The following is a 17,202-nucleotide window of genomic DNA, read 5'->3' on the forward strand; positions in this document are numbered from 1 at the left end:
GATCTAACAGAAGCAGAAGATATTTTTAAAAGGTGGCATAATACACAGAAGAACTATACAAAAAACTTCTTAATGACCCAGATAATCACGATGGTCTGATCACTCACCTAGAGCCAAACATCCTGGAATGCGAAGTTAAGTGGGCCTTAGGAAGCATCACTAAGAACAAAGCTAGTGGATGTGATAGAATTCCAGTAGAACTATTTCAAATCCTAAAAGACAATGCTATGAAAGTGCTGCTCTCAATATGCCAACAAATTTGGAAAACTCAGCAGTGGCCACAGGACTGGAAAAGATCAGTTTTCATTCCAATCCCAAAGAAAAGCAATGCCAAAGAATGTTTAAACTACCACACAGTTACACTCACCTCACATGCTAGCAAATTAATACTCAAAATTCCCCAAGCGAGGCTTCAACAATACCTGAACTGAGAACTTCCAGATGTTTAAACTGGATTTAGAAAAGGCAGAGGAACCAGAGATCAAATTGCCAACATCCGGTGGATCATAGACAAAAGCAAGAGAGTTCCAGAAAAACGTCTACTTCTGCTTTATTGACTGTGCCCAAGCCTTTGTGTGGATCACAGCAAACTGTGGGAAATTCTTAAAGAGATGGGAATACCAGATTGTCTTACCTGCCTCTTGAGAAATCTGTATGGTTAAGAAGTAACAGAACTGGACACGGAACAACAGACTGGTGTCAAATTGGGAAAAGAGTATGTCAAGGCTGTATATTGTCACCCTGCTTATTTAACTTATATGCAGAGTATATTTAACTTATATACAGAGAACATCATGTGAAATGCTGGGCTGGATGAAGCACAAACTGGAATCAAGATTGCTGGGAGAAATATCAATAACCTCAAATATGCATGAGGTCTCCCCTTATGGCAGAAAGCAAAGAGGAACTGTGGAACCTCTTGATAAAAGTGAAAGAGAAGAGTGAAAAAACTGGCTTAAAACTCAACATTCAAGAAACTAAGGTCATGGCATCTGGTCCCATCACTTGATGGCAAATAGATAGGGAAACAATGGAAACAGTGACAGACTATTTTCTTGGGCTCCGAAATCACTGCAGATGGTGACTCTAGCCATGAAATTAAAAGACGCTTGCTCCTTGGATGAAAAGCTATGATAAATCTAGACAGCATATTAAAAATCAGAGACATTACTTTGCCAACAAAGATATGTCTAGTCAAAGCTATGGTTTTTCCAGTAGTCATGTATGGATGTTAGACTTGGACCATAAAAAAAGGTGAGAGCTGAAGAACTGATGCTCTTGAACTGTGGTGTTGGCCAAGACTCTTGAGAGTCCCTTAGACTGCAAGATCAAACCTGGCAATCCTAAAGGAAATCAGTCCTGAGTGTTCATTGGAAGGACTGATTCTGAAGCTGAAGCTCCAAGCCATTGGCCACCTTATGTGAAGAACTGCCTCACTGGAAAAGACCCTGTGAAGGCAGGAGGAGAAGGGAACAACAGAGAATGAGATGGTTGGATGGTATTACCGACTCGATGGATGTGAGTTTGAGCAAGTTTTGGGAGTTGGAGATGGGACAAGGTAAGCCTGGCATGTCATGACTTGACTGAGACATGACTGAGAGACTGACCCAAACTTAGTAGCATGCTGGAAAAGAGGTAAATATACACTTCTGCTAAAATCACATTTTGGACAAGATATCCTGTTGATTCCTTTATAAAAGAAATGCAAAATTACATATGTATTACTTAATGATTACTTAAGAGTAAAGCATGATATTATATTGTTAAGTTCACTTGGTTGTCAGGAACAATGGTGATGTTTGATTAAATCATTCCATGGAAATACTAATAATATACATGAAATAATGATAGCTTACAGTGAACAATGTTGGATTCGTGATCTCCTAAGAAGAAGATTTAGTTCTGGGACCAGGGACCAGTCTGATCACTCAAGAGCTTTTGTATAGCAGAATTTTATTAAAGTACAAAAAGGGACAGAGAAAGTTTCTGATATAGACACCAGAATGGGGATGGAGAGTGCCCCCCTCCCTAGTCTTAGCAAGGGAACTATATACTTTTTCCATTGGGTAATACAGTAAATCAAAAGAATGTCTGAAGGTTGTAAAGGCCTTACCAGACCTACTCCCACTAATGACAGGAGTAGTCGGAAGGTTCTTAAGAAGGAGAAACATGTCCTTGAGCAAGATGAGTTGTTTTGTTATATAATCATTAGCTCTGGGCTTAAAGAAAAATATGTTTGTCCTCTCCTCCTCCTTGAGAGCCCTAGAACCCTTTCCTTTCCTTGGGGACCCCAGACTTCTTATCAACCTACCTAAGAATTGACTTTCTCAATACTCTATATTATGAAGATGCATTGCTTTTCTTAATCTGGAGATTTACAAGGATTCGTAGCTCCTCTCTCTTTATATACATGTATATTCATACTTTTTTTTCACCATTTCATAATACTTTCTACTATTCAGAAGATTGCTCACAAAATTATTCAGCAATGCATTAAAAGAAACAAAAGATCCAACTCATTAGAACTGATTTCAATGCATTCTTTTTAATGGCTGAGTAATACTCCACTGTGTATATGTACCAAAGCTTTCTTATCCATTCATCTGCAGATGGACATCTAGGTTGCTTCCCTGTCCTGGCTATTATAAACAGTGCTGCTGTGAACATTGGAGTACATGTGTCTCTTTCAATTCTGGTTTCCTCGGTGTGTATGCCCAGGAGTGCAATTGCTGGATCATATGGCAGTTCTATTTCCAGTTTTTTAAGGAATCTCCACACTGTTTTCCATAGAGGCTATACTACTGGAGCCTATTATACAGAGTGAAGTAAGCCAGAAAGAAAAACACCAATACAGTGTACTAACGCATATATATGGAATTTAGAAAGATGCAAATGATAACCCTGTATACGAGACAGCAAAAGAAACACAGGTGTATAGAACAGTCTTTGGGACTCTGTGGGAGAGGGCGAGGGTGGGATGATTTGGGAGAATGGCATTGAAACATGAATACTTTCATATGTGAAACGAATCGCCAGTCCAGGTTCGATGCATGACACAGAATGCTTGGGGCTGGTTCACTGGGATGACCCAGAGGGATGATATGGGGAGGGAGGAGGGAGGGGGGTTCGGGAGGGGGAACTCATGTACACCGGGGGAGGATTCATGTCAATGTATGGCAAAACCAACCAATATAATATTGTAAAATAATTAGCCTCCAATAAAAAAAACAAAAAACAAAGAAACAAAAGAGTTAGAATTTAGGTAAAATCAAAGAAACACAAATTAAAACTAGTACTATATTTCTAAAGTCTTGTTTAACAGTATGGAAGAGTCTTATTGAGTGTAGTACACTCAATACACATCACTGTACACATTGATACCTATACCTCAGTAATCCCAGTTCTAGATTGTTTTAGTTCTTTAAAAAACATTTTCAAAATTTGTTGGCTTGGAAATACTTAGGAATATTATTAAAACACAGATTGACAGGCTCCACCAATAGAGTTTTTGATTTATTAATGTTAATGCTGTTGGTTTATAAACATGCTTCCTGAAACAATGTTTTGGACTGAATTTTTAGTTTCCTTAAAATTCATATGCTAAAGTCCTAAGGCGGCACTATTTGGAGTGGGATCCTTGGGAAGTAATTAGGGTTAGACTAGATCTGATAGAGTGCATGATGAACTCTGGACACAGGTTCATGACATTGTACAGGAGACAGGGACCAAGACCATCTCCATGGAAAATAAATGCAAAAAAGCAAAATGGCTGTCTGCGGAGGCCTTACAAATAGCTGTGAAAAGAAGAGAAGTGAAAAGCAAAGGAGAAAAGGAAAGATATAAGCATCTGAATGCAGAATTCCAAAGAATAGCAAGGAGAGATAAGAAAGCCGTCCTCAGCGATCAATGCAAAGAAATAGAGGAAAACAACAGAATAGGAAAAACAAGAGATCTTTTCAAGAAAATTAGAGATATCAAGGAAACATTTCATGCAAAGATGGGCTCGATAAAGGACAGAAATGGTATGCACCTAACAGAAGCAGAAGATATTAAGAAGAGGTGGCAGGAATACACAGAAGAACTATACAAAAAAGATCTTCATGATGAAGATAATCACGATTGCATGATCACTCACCTGGAGCCAGACATACTGGAATGTGAAGTCAAGTGGGCCTTAGAGAGCGTCACTATGAACAAAGCTAGTGGAGGTGATGGAATTCCAGTTGAGCTATTTCAAATCCTGAAAGATGATGCTGTGAAAGTGCTGCACTCAATATGCCAGCAAATTTGGAAAACTCAGCAGTGGCCACAAGACTGGAAAAGTTCAGTCTGCATTCCAATCCAAAAGGAAGGGAATGCCAAAGAATGCTCAAACTACTGCACAATTGCACTCATCTCACATGCTGGTAAAGTCATGCTCAAAATCCTCCAAGCCAGGCTTCAGCAATATGTGAACCGTGAGCTTCCAGATGTTCAAGCAGGTTTTAGAAAAGGTAGAAGAACCAGAGATCAAAGTGCCAACATCTGCTGGAGAAAGCAAAAGAGTTCCAGAAAAACATCTATTTCTGCTTCATTGACTATGCCAAAGTCTTTGACAGTGTGGATCACAATAAACTGTGGAAAATTCTGAAAGAGAGGGGAATACCAGACCACCTGACCTGCCTCTTGAGAAACCTGTATGCAGGTCAGGAAGCAACAGTTAGAACTGGACATGGAACAACAGACTAGTTCCAAATAGGAAAAGGGGTAAGTCAAGGTTGTATGTTGTCACCCTGCTTATTTAGCTGATATGCAGATTACATCATGAGGAACGCTGGGCTGGAAGAAGCACAAGCTGGAATCAAGATTGCTGGGAGAAATATGAATAACCTCAGATATGCAGATGACACCACCCTTATGGCAGAAAGTGAAGAGGAACTCAAAAGCCTCTTGATGAAAGTGAAAGAGGAGAGTGAAAAGGTTGGCTTGAAGCTCAACATTCAGAAAACAAAGATCATGGCATCTGGTCCCATCACTTCATGGCAAACAGATGGGGAAACAGTGGAAACAGTGTCAGACTTTATTTTTGGGGGCTCCAAAATTACTGCAGATGCTGATTGCAGCCATGAAATTAAAACATGCTTACTCCTTGGAAGGAAAGTTATGACCAACCTAGATAGCATATTAAAAAGCACAGACATCACTTTGCCAACCAAGGTGCATCTAGTCAAGGCTATGGTTTTTCCCATGGTCATGTATGGATGTGAGAGTTGGACTGTGAAGAAAGCTGATCGCCGAAGAATTGATGCTTTTGAACTGTGGTGCTGGAGAAGACTCTTGAGAGTCCCTTGGACTGCAAGGAGATCCAACCAGTCCATTCTAAAGGAGTTCAATCCTGGGTGTTCACTGGAAGGACTGATGCTAAAGCTGAAACTCCAATACTTTGACCACCTCATGTGACGAGTTGACTCACTGGAAAACACTCTGATGCTGGGAAAGGTTGGGGGCTGGAGGAGCAGGGGACGACAGAGAATGAGATGGCTGGATGGCATCACCGACTCGATGGACATGAGTTTGAGTGAACTCCGGGAGTTGGTGATGGACAGGGAGGCCTGGCGTGCTGCGGTTCATGGGGTCGCAAAGAGTCGGACACGACTGAGCGACTGAACTGAACTGAACTGTGGCATCATAAGGGTGAGATATTCATGATAGGATTAGTGTAGTTATAAGAAGAGAAAGAGATATATAGTGTGCCTTGCCCTTGCTCTGTCATACTCTCTCTCTCCATCCCCTCGTCTGACCTTTCTCCATGAGTACTCACCCATGAAAGGCCATGTGAGCACAGTGAGAAGGCAGTGGTCTATGAGTTAAAAAGTGCCTTCTGGTCAGATACAGTATCACTGGCACCTTGCTTTTGAAATTTTCATCCTTCAGAATTGTAAAAAATAAAGGTTTGTGTTTAAGCCACACAGTGTATGATATTTTGTTACAGCAGCTGAATAGAATAGGATAACCACAGTTTTAAAATAATCAGTGAAGCAAAATTGTTATAATATCTAAATATTTAGAGTCCAAAGAGAAGTGTTTATATTCCCTACTTCTACTTCTATGTAAATATTCTAAAAGCTTTCACCTTTTGTATTATACTCTGCTTTTTCTCCTGTTTTGTACATGTACATGCAGACATCAACATAACATTTCTTTCAAAGGATGAGGAATTGTGGAACTTTTCTACATTTTCCTTGGGAACAATGATTGAAAGTGATAATAATCAAAATTCCATTGCATAATTTCAATAAGGTTAATTAATGGGAAGAAAATCTTTCCATGAGAAAAACACTAATTGCCAACTTTTGTACCACTTTTGTACCATCATTCTCAAAGAAAGTTTCATATATAACATGTTCCACTTGCTATAATGATGTGATGTTTATCCCCTCTGTGGAAGTACCCTCTATTTTAGACTTGCTACTGCTACTGCTGCTAAGTCACTTCAGTCGTGTCCGACTCTGTGTGACCCCATAGATGGAAGTCCACCAGGCTCCCCCGTCCCTGGGATTCTCCAGGCAAGTACACTGGAGTGGGTTGCCATTTCCTTCTCCAATTTTAGACTTATCTGATAGCAATAAAAGATAATCTTCTCATATTTCCTTTATTTTTCAAGAAAAATAAAGAGATTCATAGGGTTTACAGTGAGTGTTAAAAAGGCTTCAAAAATGTCTAAAATGTAAGACTGAACCAAAAAAGTAAGACTTAACTATACACTGCTTACACAAAACCAACCTTGAATATAAAGACCCCAAGAAGTCCCAAATAAGTTAAAAGTAAAAGGACAGGAAAACATCATGAAATTATCCAGAAAAAAAAAAAGATTTTGTTGATGGCAACTAAACTGACATACTGACAGTATAGAATATTCTGCCCAACAGAAGCAGAAAACAGTATTTTAAAGCACATAAACATAGCTATAAATGTATGATGTTATTGAGTTGTTTATGTTTATTATATGTGCTTTCATGTTTATTTGAAATATACCAATCCACTCCACTCTCTTTGAGGAATAAAACTGGAGATATTTTTAAAGCATGCAAGGACATTTTTGTTATGTCAATTCCTTAAGAAAGAATTGCAAATTCATTATCCTCACTGAATAAAGAATTACTGACAAAGCCAAATGATTTCAGTTCATTTTCAGTTCAGTCGCTCAGTCGTGACCAACTCTTTGTGACCCCATGAATCACAGCACGCCAGGCCTCCCTGTCCATCACCAACTCCCGGAGTTTACACAAACTCATGTCCATCGGGTAGGTGATGCCATCCAGCCATCTCATTCTCTGTCGTCCCCTTCTCCTCATGCCCCCAAATCTTCCCCAGCATCAGAGTCTTTTCCAGTGAGGCCACACTTCGCATGAGGTGGCCAAAGTATTGGAGTTTCAGCTTTAGCATCAGTCCTTCCAATGAACACCCAGGATTGAACTCCTTTAGAATGGACTGGTTGGATCTCCTTGCAGTCCAAGGGACTCTCAAGAGTCTTATCCAGCACCACAGTTCAAAAGCATCAATTCTTTGGCGATCAGCCTTCTTCACAGTCCAACTCTCACACCCATACATGACCACTGGAAAAACCATAGTCTTGACTAGATGGACCTTTGTTGGCAAAGTAGTGTCTCTGCTTTTTAATATGCTATCTAGGTTGGTCATAACTTTCCTTCCAAGGAGTAAGTGTCTTAATTTCATGGCTGCAATCAGCATCCACACTAATTTTGGAGCCCAAAAAAATAAAGTCTGACACTGTCTCCACCATTTACCCATCTTTTTGTCATGAAGTGATGGGACTAGATGCCATGATCTTTCTTTTCTGAATGTTGAGCTTCAAGCCAAACTTTTCACTCTCCTCTTTCACTTTCATCAAGAGCCTTTTGAGTTCCTCTTCACTTTCTGCCATAAGGGTGGTGTCATCTGCATATCTGAGGTTATTGATATTTCTCCCGGCAATCTTGATTCCAGCTTGTGCTTCTTCCAGCCCAGCGTTCCTCATGATGTACTCTGTATATCAGTTAAATAAGCAGGGTAACAATATACAGCCTTGTCGTACTCCTTTTCCTATTTGGAACCAGTCTGTTGTTCCATGGTCAGTTCTAACTGTTGCTTCCTCACCTGCATACAGGTTTTTCAAAAGGCAGGTCAGCTGGTCTGCTTTGTACCTCCCCAAATAATTTGTTTTTTCTTAGGGACCAATGTTTTCAAACAAGAGAGTAAAGTTCTTATACTCTTGTGTTTCTTTCTTCTCCCTTCTCTTCTCTCCCCTCCCTTTCCCTCTTTGCTTTTTTTTTTTTCTTTTTCTCCATAGCAAATTGATACAAAACTAACAAATTACATAATATAAACTTATTGACAACTAGCATTATATATATAATGAATTAGGTTTTTTTTCAACTTGACAGGTTCATACAACATTTGGAAAGCAATATAGGGCAGATGCTATTTTCTCTCTCAGGGCAAGTGAATGAGCAGACTCAAGATGACAGTAGGGAAGCAGATACCTTCTATGTTCCAATGTCTAGTAATCAGTTTTTGGGGAGTAGGAACCTAGAGCTGCAATAGCAGTTGACAGTGGTGTTACCAGGAACTTTTTAAAATTTAGTTTTTAATTGAAGGATAATTGTTTTACAGAATTTTGTTGTTTTCTGTCAAACCTCAACATGAATCAGCCATAGGTGTACATATATCCCCGCCCTTTTTAACCTCAATCCCCTCCGCACCAACCCCCCCCAATTGCCACCAGGTTGATACAAAGTCCCTGTTTGATTTTCTGAGACATACAGCAAATTCCCATTGGCTATCTATATACGGAATCTAGAAAAATGGTACTGAAGAATTGATCTGCAGGGCAGCAATGAGGAAACAGACATAGAGAATAGACTTATGGACATAGGGAGAGTGGAGGAGCGGGTGAGATAAATGGAGAGAGTGACATGGAAACTTACATTACCATATGTAAAATAGATAGCAGGATTGCTTTGACCTCTTGATGCAGCAAAGAGTTGCAACCTTGAAAATAAAGCCTAATGATTTTTAAAGCACCTAATTCCTTGCCTTTTTCTTGACATTTGTGTAGTGGTTCAAGTTTCTTTCATCAAAGTGTGACAGAGGAGAAAAATGAAACCTCTTACACTGTTGTTAGTAATGTAAATTGGTATATCCACTATGGAAATCAGTATGGAGATTCCTTAAAAAAACAAAAATAGAGCTATCATATGACCCAGCAATCCCATTCCTGGGTATATGTCTGAAAAAAAGGAAAACACTAATTTGAAAAGATACATGCACCACAAAGTTCATAGCAACACTATTTACCATAGTCAAACATAGAAACAACCCAAACAACAACAGATGATGGGCTTAAGAAAATGTGGTATACAGAAACAATAAAATCTTACTCACCTAATAAATGAATGAAAAAGTGCCATTTACAGCAACACGGATAGACCTAGAGATTCTTATACCATAGTCAGACAGAGAAAAACAAATATCATATGATATCACATATGCAGAATCTAAAAATTAATACAAATAAGTCTATATATAAAATAGAAAGAGACCCATACACACAAAAGCAAACTTATTGTTACTAAAGGGCAAAGAGAAGAAAGAAGGGGTAAATTAGGAGTATGTAATTAACAGGAACAAACTATTATACATGATTTAGATAAACCACAAGATTTTTTGTACGGCACAGGTAACTTTTTCTTTTTTTTTTTAATTATTTTATTTTTTATTTTATTGGGCTATTTTCAATATCTTATAGTAATCCACCATGAGAAATAATCTGAAATATATATATATATATATAACTGAATCATTTGACTGTACACCTAAAACTAACATTATACTGTAAATCAACAACACATCAATTTAAATGACTACTGCTTAGAGTGAATTTCTATAACTTTATAACTTTAGAAGGGTCTTATATTATTAAAGCTAATATCTCTTATTTGGAAATATATAAATGTTCAATTCAGTTCAGTTTAGTCACTCAGTCGAGTCCGACTATCTGCGACCCCATGAATCACAGCATGCCAGGCCTCCCTGTCCACCACCAACTCCTGGAGTTCACTCAAACTCATGTCCATCGAGTCGGTGATGCCATCCAGCCATCTCTTTCTCTGTCGTCCCCTTCTCCTCCTGCCCCCAACCTTCCCCAGCATCAGAGTCTTTTCCAGTGAGTCAACTCGTCGCATGAGGTGGCCAAAGGATTGCAGTTTTAGCTTTAGCATCAGTCCTTCCAATGAACACCCAGGATTGATCTCCTTTAGAATGGACTGGTTGGATCTCCTTGCAGTCCAAGGGACTCTCAAGAGTCTTCTCCAGAACCACAGTTCAAAAGCATCAATTCTTTGGCGATCAGCCTTCTTCACAGTCCAACTCTCACATCCATACATGACTGCTGGAAAAACAATAGCCTTGACTAGATGCACCTTGGTTGGCAAAGTAATGTCTCTGCTTTTTAATATACTATCTAGGTTGGTCATAACTTTCCTTCCAAAGAGTAAGCGTCTTTTAATTTCATGGTTGCAATCAGCATCTGCAGTGATTTTGGAGCCCAAAAAAATAAAGTCTGACACTGTCTCCACTGTTTTTCCATCTATTTCCCATGAAGTGATGGGACCAGATACCATGATCTTTCTTTTCTGAATGTTGAGCTTCAAGGAAGGCTTTTCACTCTCCTCTTTCACTTTCATCAAGAGCCTTTTGAGTTCCTCTTCACTTTCTGCCATAAGGGTGGTGTCATCTGCATATCTGAGGTTATTGATATTTCTCCCGGCAATCTTGATTCCAGCTTGTGCTTCTTCCAGCCCAGCGTTCCTCATGATGTACTCTGCATATCAGTTAAATAAGCAGGGTGACAATATACAGCCTTGTTGTACTCCTTTTCCTATTTGGAACCAGTCTGTTGTTCCATGGTCAGTTCTAACTGTTGCTTCCTCACCTGCATACAGGTTTTTCAAAAGGCAGGTCAGCTGGTCTGCTTTGTACCTCCCCAAATAATTTGTTTTTTCTTAGGGACCAATGTTTTCAAACAAGAGAGTAAAGTTCTTATACTCTTGTGTTTCTTTCTTCTCCCTTCTCTTCTCTCCCCTCCCTTTCCCTCTTTGCTTTTTTTTTCTTTTTCTCCATAGCAAATTGATACAAAACTAACATATTACATAATATAAACTTATTGACAACTAGCATTATATATATATAATGAATTTTTTTTTTCAACTTGACAGGTTCATACAACATTTGGAAAGCAATATAGGGCAGATGCTATTTTCTCTCTCAGGGCAAGTGAATGAGCAGACTCAAGATGACAGTAGGGAAGCAGATACCTTCTATGTTCCAATGTCTAGTAATCAGTTTTGGGGAGTGGGAACCTAGAGCTGCAATAGCAGTTGACAGTGGTGTTACCAGGAACTTTTTAAAATTTAGTTTTTAATTGAAGGATAATTATTTTACAGAATTTTGTTGTTTTCTGTCAAACCTCAACATGAATCAGCCATAGGTGTACATATATCCCCTCCCTTTTGACCTCAATCCCTTTCGCACCACACCCACCCCAACTGCCTCCAGGTTGATACAAAGTCCCTGTTTGAGTTTCCTGAGACATACAGCAAATTCCCATTGGCTATCTATATACGGAATCTAGAAAAATGGTACTGAAGAATTGATCTGCAGGGCAGCAATGAGGAAACAGACATAGAGAATAGACTTATGGACATAGGGAGAGTGGAGGAGCGGGTGAGATAAATGGAGAGAGTGACATGGAAACTTACATTACCATATGTAAAATAGATAGCAGGATTGTTTTGACCTCTTGATGCAGCAAAGAGTTGTGACCTTGAAAATAAAGCCTAATGATTTTTAAAGCACCTAATTCCTTGCCTTTTTCTTGACATTTGTGTAGTGGTTCAAGAAAAGTGTGACAGAGGAGAAAAGTGAAACCTCTTACACTGTTGTTAGCAATGTAAACTGGTATATCCACTATGGAAAACAAAATAGAGCTATCATATGACCCAGCAATCCCATTCCTGGGTATATGTCTGAAAAAAAGGAAAACACTAATTTGAAAAGATACATGCACCACAAAGTTCATAGCAACACTATTTACCATAGTCAAACATAGAAACAACCCAAACAACAACAGATGATGGGCTTAAGAAAATGTGGTATACAGAAACAATAAAATCTTACTCACCTAATAAATGAATGAAAAAGTGCCATTACAGCAACATGGATAGACCTAGTAATTCTCATACCATAGTCAGACAGAGAAAAACAAATATCATATGATATCACATGTGTAGAATCTAAAAATTAATACAAATAAGTCTATATATAAAACAGAAAGAGACCCATAGACACAGAAAGCAAACTTATTGTTACCAAAGTGCAAAGAGAAGAAAGAAGGGGTAAATTAGGAGTATGTAATTAACAGGAACAAACTACTATACATGATTTAGATGAACCACAAGGAGTTTTTGTATGGCACAGGTAACTTTTTTTAAAAATTAATTTATTTTTTAATTTAATTGGGCTATTTTCAATATGTTATAATAATCCACCATGAGAAATAATCTGAAATATATACATATATATAATTGAATCATTTGACTGTACACCTAAAACTAACATTATACTGTAAATCAACAACACATCAATTTAAATGACTACAGCTTAGAGTGAATTTCAATAACTTTATAACTTTAGAAGGGTCTTATATTATTAAAGCTAATATCTCTTATTTGGAAATATATAAATGTTCAATTCAGTACAGTTCAGTCACTCAGTCGTGTCCAACTCTCTGCGACCCCATGAATCACAGCATGCCAAGCCTCCCTGTCTATCACCAACTCCCGGAGTTCACTCAAACTCATGTCCATAGAGTCAGTGATGCCATCCAGCCATCTCATTCTCTTGTCCCCTTCTCCTACTGACCCCAACCTTCCCCAGCATCAGAGTCTTTTCCAGTGAGTCAACTCGTCGCATGAGGTGGCCAAAGGATTGCAGTTTCAGCTTTAGCATCAGTCCTTCCAATGAACACCCAGGATTGATCTCCTCTAGAATGGACTGGTTGGATCTCCTTGCAGTCCAAGGGACTCTCAAGAGTCTTCTCCAGCACCACAGTTCAAAAGCATCAATTCTTCTGCGATCAGCATTCTTCACAGGCCAACTCTCACATCCATACATGACCACTGGAAAAACCATAGCCTTGACTAGACGCACCTTGGTTGGCAAAGTAATGTCTCTGCTTTTTAATATGCTATCTAGGTTGGTCATAACTTTCATTCCAAGGGGTAAGCGTCTTTTAATTTCATGGCTGCAGTCATCATCTGCAGTGATTTTGGAGCCCAAAAAAATAAAGTCTGACACTGTCTCCACTGTTTTTCCATCTATTTCCCATGAAGTGATGGGACCAGATGCCATGATCTTTGTTTTCTGAATGTTGAGCTTCAAGGAAGGCTTTTCACTCTCCTCTTTCACTTTCATCAAGAGCCTTTTGAGTTCCTCTTCACTTTCTGCCATAAGGGTGGTGTCATCTGCATATCTGAGGTTATTGATATTTCTCAATCTTGATTCCAGCTTGTGCTTCTTCCTGCCCAGCGTTCCTCATGATGTACTCTGCACATCAGTTAAATAAGCAGGGTGACAATATACAGCCTTGACGTACTCCTTTTCCTATTTAGAACCAGTCTGTTGTTCCATGGTCAGTTCTGACTGTTGCTTCCTGACCTGCATACAGGTTTCTCAAGAGGCAGGTCAGGTTGTCTGGTATTCCCATCCCTTTCACAATTTTCACAGTTTATTGTGATCCATGAAGTCAAAGGCTTTTGCATAATCAATGAAGCAGAAATAGATGTTTTTTTTGGAACTCTCTTGCTTTCTCCATGATCCAGTGGATGTTGGCAATTTGATCTCTGCTGCCTCTGCTTTGTCTAAAACCTGCTTGAACATCTGGGAGTTCATGTTTCACATATTGCTGAAGCCTGCTGTATGTGTGTATAATACATATATATGTAAATATAATTAGCACAAAGTTTAATCATAAATACAGGTATGTAAAATTACAAACTTAGCTATCTAAATAGTTTCTATGGTTCAACAAATTAGAAAGATATCTGAAAATACTGAACACTTCATAGGGAAGAAAACTTTCAATGGAAACTCAAGCTTCCTAATGTTCAAGCACAAACTAGAGAAATTAACTGTGAACTTCCAGATGTTCAAGCTGGATTTAGAAAAGGCAGAGGAACCACAGACCAAGTTGCCAACATCCACTAGATCTACGAAAAAGCAAGAGAGTTTCCAAAAAAATTCTACTTATGCTTTATCGACTATGCCAAAGCCTTTGACTGTGTGGATCACAACAAAGTGTGGAAAATTCTTAAATGGATGGGACTACCAGACCACCTGACTTGCCTTATGAGAAATCTGTATGCAGGTCAAGTAGCAACATTAGAACTGGACATGGAACAACTGACTGGTTCCAAATAGGGAAAGGAGAACATCAAAGCTGTATATTGTTCCCTACCTATTTAACTTACACACAGAGTAAATTACGAGAAATGCTGGGCTGGATGAATCACAAGCTGGAATCAAGATTGCCAGGAAAAATATCAATAACCTCAGATATGCAGATGATACCACCCTTATGACCGAAAGTGAAGAAGAACTAAAGAGCCTCTTAATGAAAGTGAAAGAGGAGAGTGAAAAAGTTGGCTTAAAACCCAACATTCAGTAAACTAAAATCATGGCATCCAGTCCCATTACTTCATGGCAAATAGATGGGAAAACAGTGGAAACAGTGACAGACTTTATTTGGGGGGAGCTCCAAAATCATTACAGATGGTGACTGCAGCCATGAAATTAAAAGACACTTGCTCTTTGGAAGAAAAGTTATGACCAACATAGGGAGCAAAATAAAAAGCAAAAACATTACTTTGCCAACAAACATCCTCTAGTCAAAGCTACGGTTTTTCCAGTAGTCATATATGGATGTGAGACTTGGACTATAAAGAAAGCTGAGTGCCGAAGAACTGATGCTTTTGAACTGTGGTGCTGGAGAAGACTCTTGAGAGTCCTTTGGACTTCAAGGAGATCCAACCAGTCCATTCTGAAGGAGATCATTCCCGAATACTCATTGGAAAGAGTGATGCTGAAGCTGAAACTCCAATAGTTTGGAAGAACTCACTCCTTGGAAAAGACCCTGATGCTGGGAAAGATTGAAAGTAGGAGGAGAAGGGGGCGACAGAGGATAAGATAGTTGGATAGTATCATCGACTCAATGGACATGAGTTTGAGTAAACTGTGGGAGTTGGAGAGTTGGACACAACTGAGCAAGTGAACTGAAATGAAGCAGAAAATTGTGTTGTTTTTCAGTCGCTGTCATGTCTGACACTTGCAACCCCATGAAGAAAATGACAGCAGTTTAAAATTGATTTTTATCCTATAATTTTTTAAGTTTATAAAACGATAGAAAGATAACTAGACTTACAGGTTGAATACATAGACACAGTAAGTTTTACAATTTAGGGAAAGTCTAAATCTGAATATTCCTAAATGGGAAATATAGCAGTATCCTTTAAGAACCAATGTGAGGGTTAAAGAAGATAAAGTGCCTTTTAAACAGAAAAATACTTTGCACTTTTATACTTTATTTCTTCTCATTCTTCAGAAAAGTTAAAATCTGCACAAATTTTACAGTCCCTATAGAGTGATCTGTTCTGGTCTCTTGAGTCTATGACACCTTTTAATTCATTCTGAGTCTGATTCAGCTAAATGGTAAAAGAGGAAATTTGTCTTACATAAGCATGAACCTCCTTTTGAGAAACTAGGGTAAAAGCTTCCATTTTATATTTTGTACAAAAGAATATTACATATATACCAAAATAATAAAAAGGAAAAATATTCTTCACATTTAATTATACTCAAATTTCATGATAATAAAGGCACACTTAGATGAAGTTTCACTGAAACTTGAAACTTGTTTCATTTTAATGATGTACATAAGGAATATCATAAATAAATTTTTCTTCATCTCAAAGACATTGTTGGTGCTTATTATTCTTCTGAAATTATTACTCTAATTTCTGATGTATTATACTGATTATAAAATAGAAACAACCAAATAAAATGTATCACAATACTAAATATTTTAATAAACGGTTTAGAAAAGTTTACAAAAATTATGTCTGAAAAATGAAAATATGCTAATTCTGAAAGACAAAATAAACTTTGAGTTGTACGCCATTACACTATCATTTATAAGGGAACTAAGATAAAAGTGATTTCTTAACAAGAATGCACATTCTTGCCACTTATATTCAATGTAGTTTTGAAAGTCCTAGCGATAGTAATAGGAGAATAAACACAATTAAAAGGAATCCAAATTGGAAAGGAAGAAGCAAAACTGTCAATGTTTGCAGATGACATGATACTGTACACAGAAAATCCTAAAAATAACACTAGAAAACTACTAGAATTCATCAAAGAATTCAGTAAAGTAGCAAGATAAAAATTAGTATACAGAAATCTGTTTCATTTCTATACACTAAAAATTATCTATCAGAAAGAGAAATCACAGAAATTATTCCATTTACAATCAAATAAAAAACAATAAAATACATAGGAATAAACTTATTTAAGGAGGCAAAAGACCTGTTTTCTGAAAACTATAAGATGCTGATGGAAGAAGTTGAAGATAACACAAACAGATGGAAAAATAAACTGTTCTTGGATCTGAAGAATCAATGTTCTTAAAATAATCATATTACTCAAGGCAATCTACAGATTCAATGCAACTCCTATTGATGGTATTTTTAACAGAAATGAAACAAATAATTTAAAATGTAAATATTAACATCCAAAACAATCTTGAGGATAAAGAACAGAGCTGGAAGAATCACGCTTCCTACCTTCAGACCATACTACAAAACTACAGTAATCAAAAAAGTATAGTATAGGCACAAAAACACACACATAAATCAATGGAACAGAATAGAAATCCCAGAAAGAAATCAACACACTTATGATCAATTAGTCTACCACAGAGGAGGCAAGAGCATACAATGGATCAAAGACAGTCTCTTCAATAAGTGGTTCTGGGAAAACTGGAGAGCTACATGTAAAAGAATGAAATTAGAATTCTAATATTATAGTAGGTTTAAGTATAAAACAACG

The sequence above is a fragment of the Moschus berezovskii genome, chromosome 1 (genome assembly GCF_049115385.1).
Source record: "Moschus berezovskii isolate FMDL1 chromosome 1, NW_MosBer_1.0, whole genome shotgun sequence".
Lineage (NCBI taxonomy): Eukaryota > Metazoa > Chordata > Mammalia > Artiodactyla > Moschidae > Moschus > Moschus berezovskii.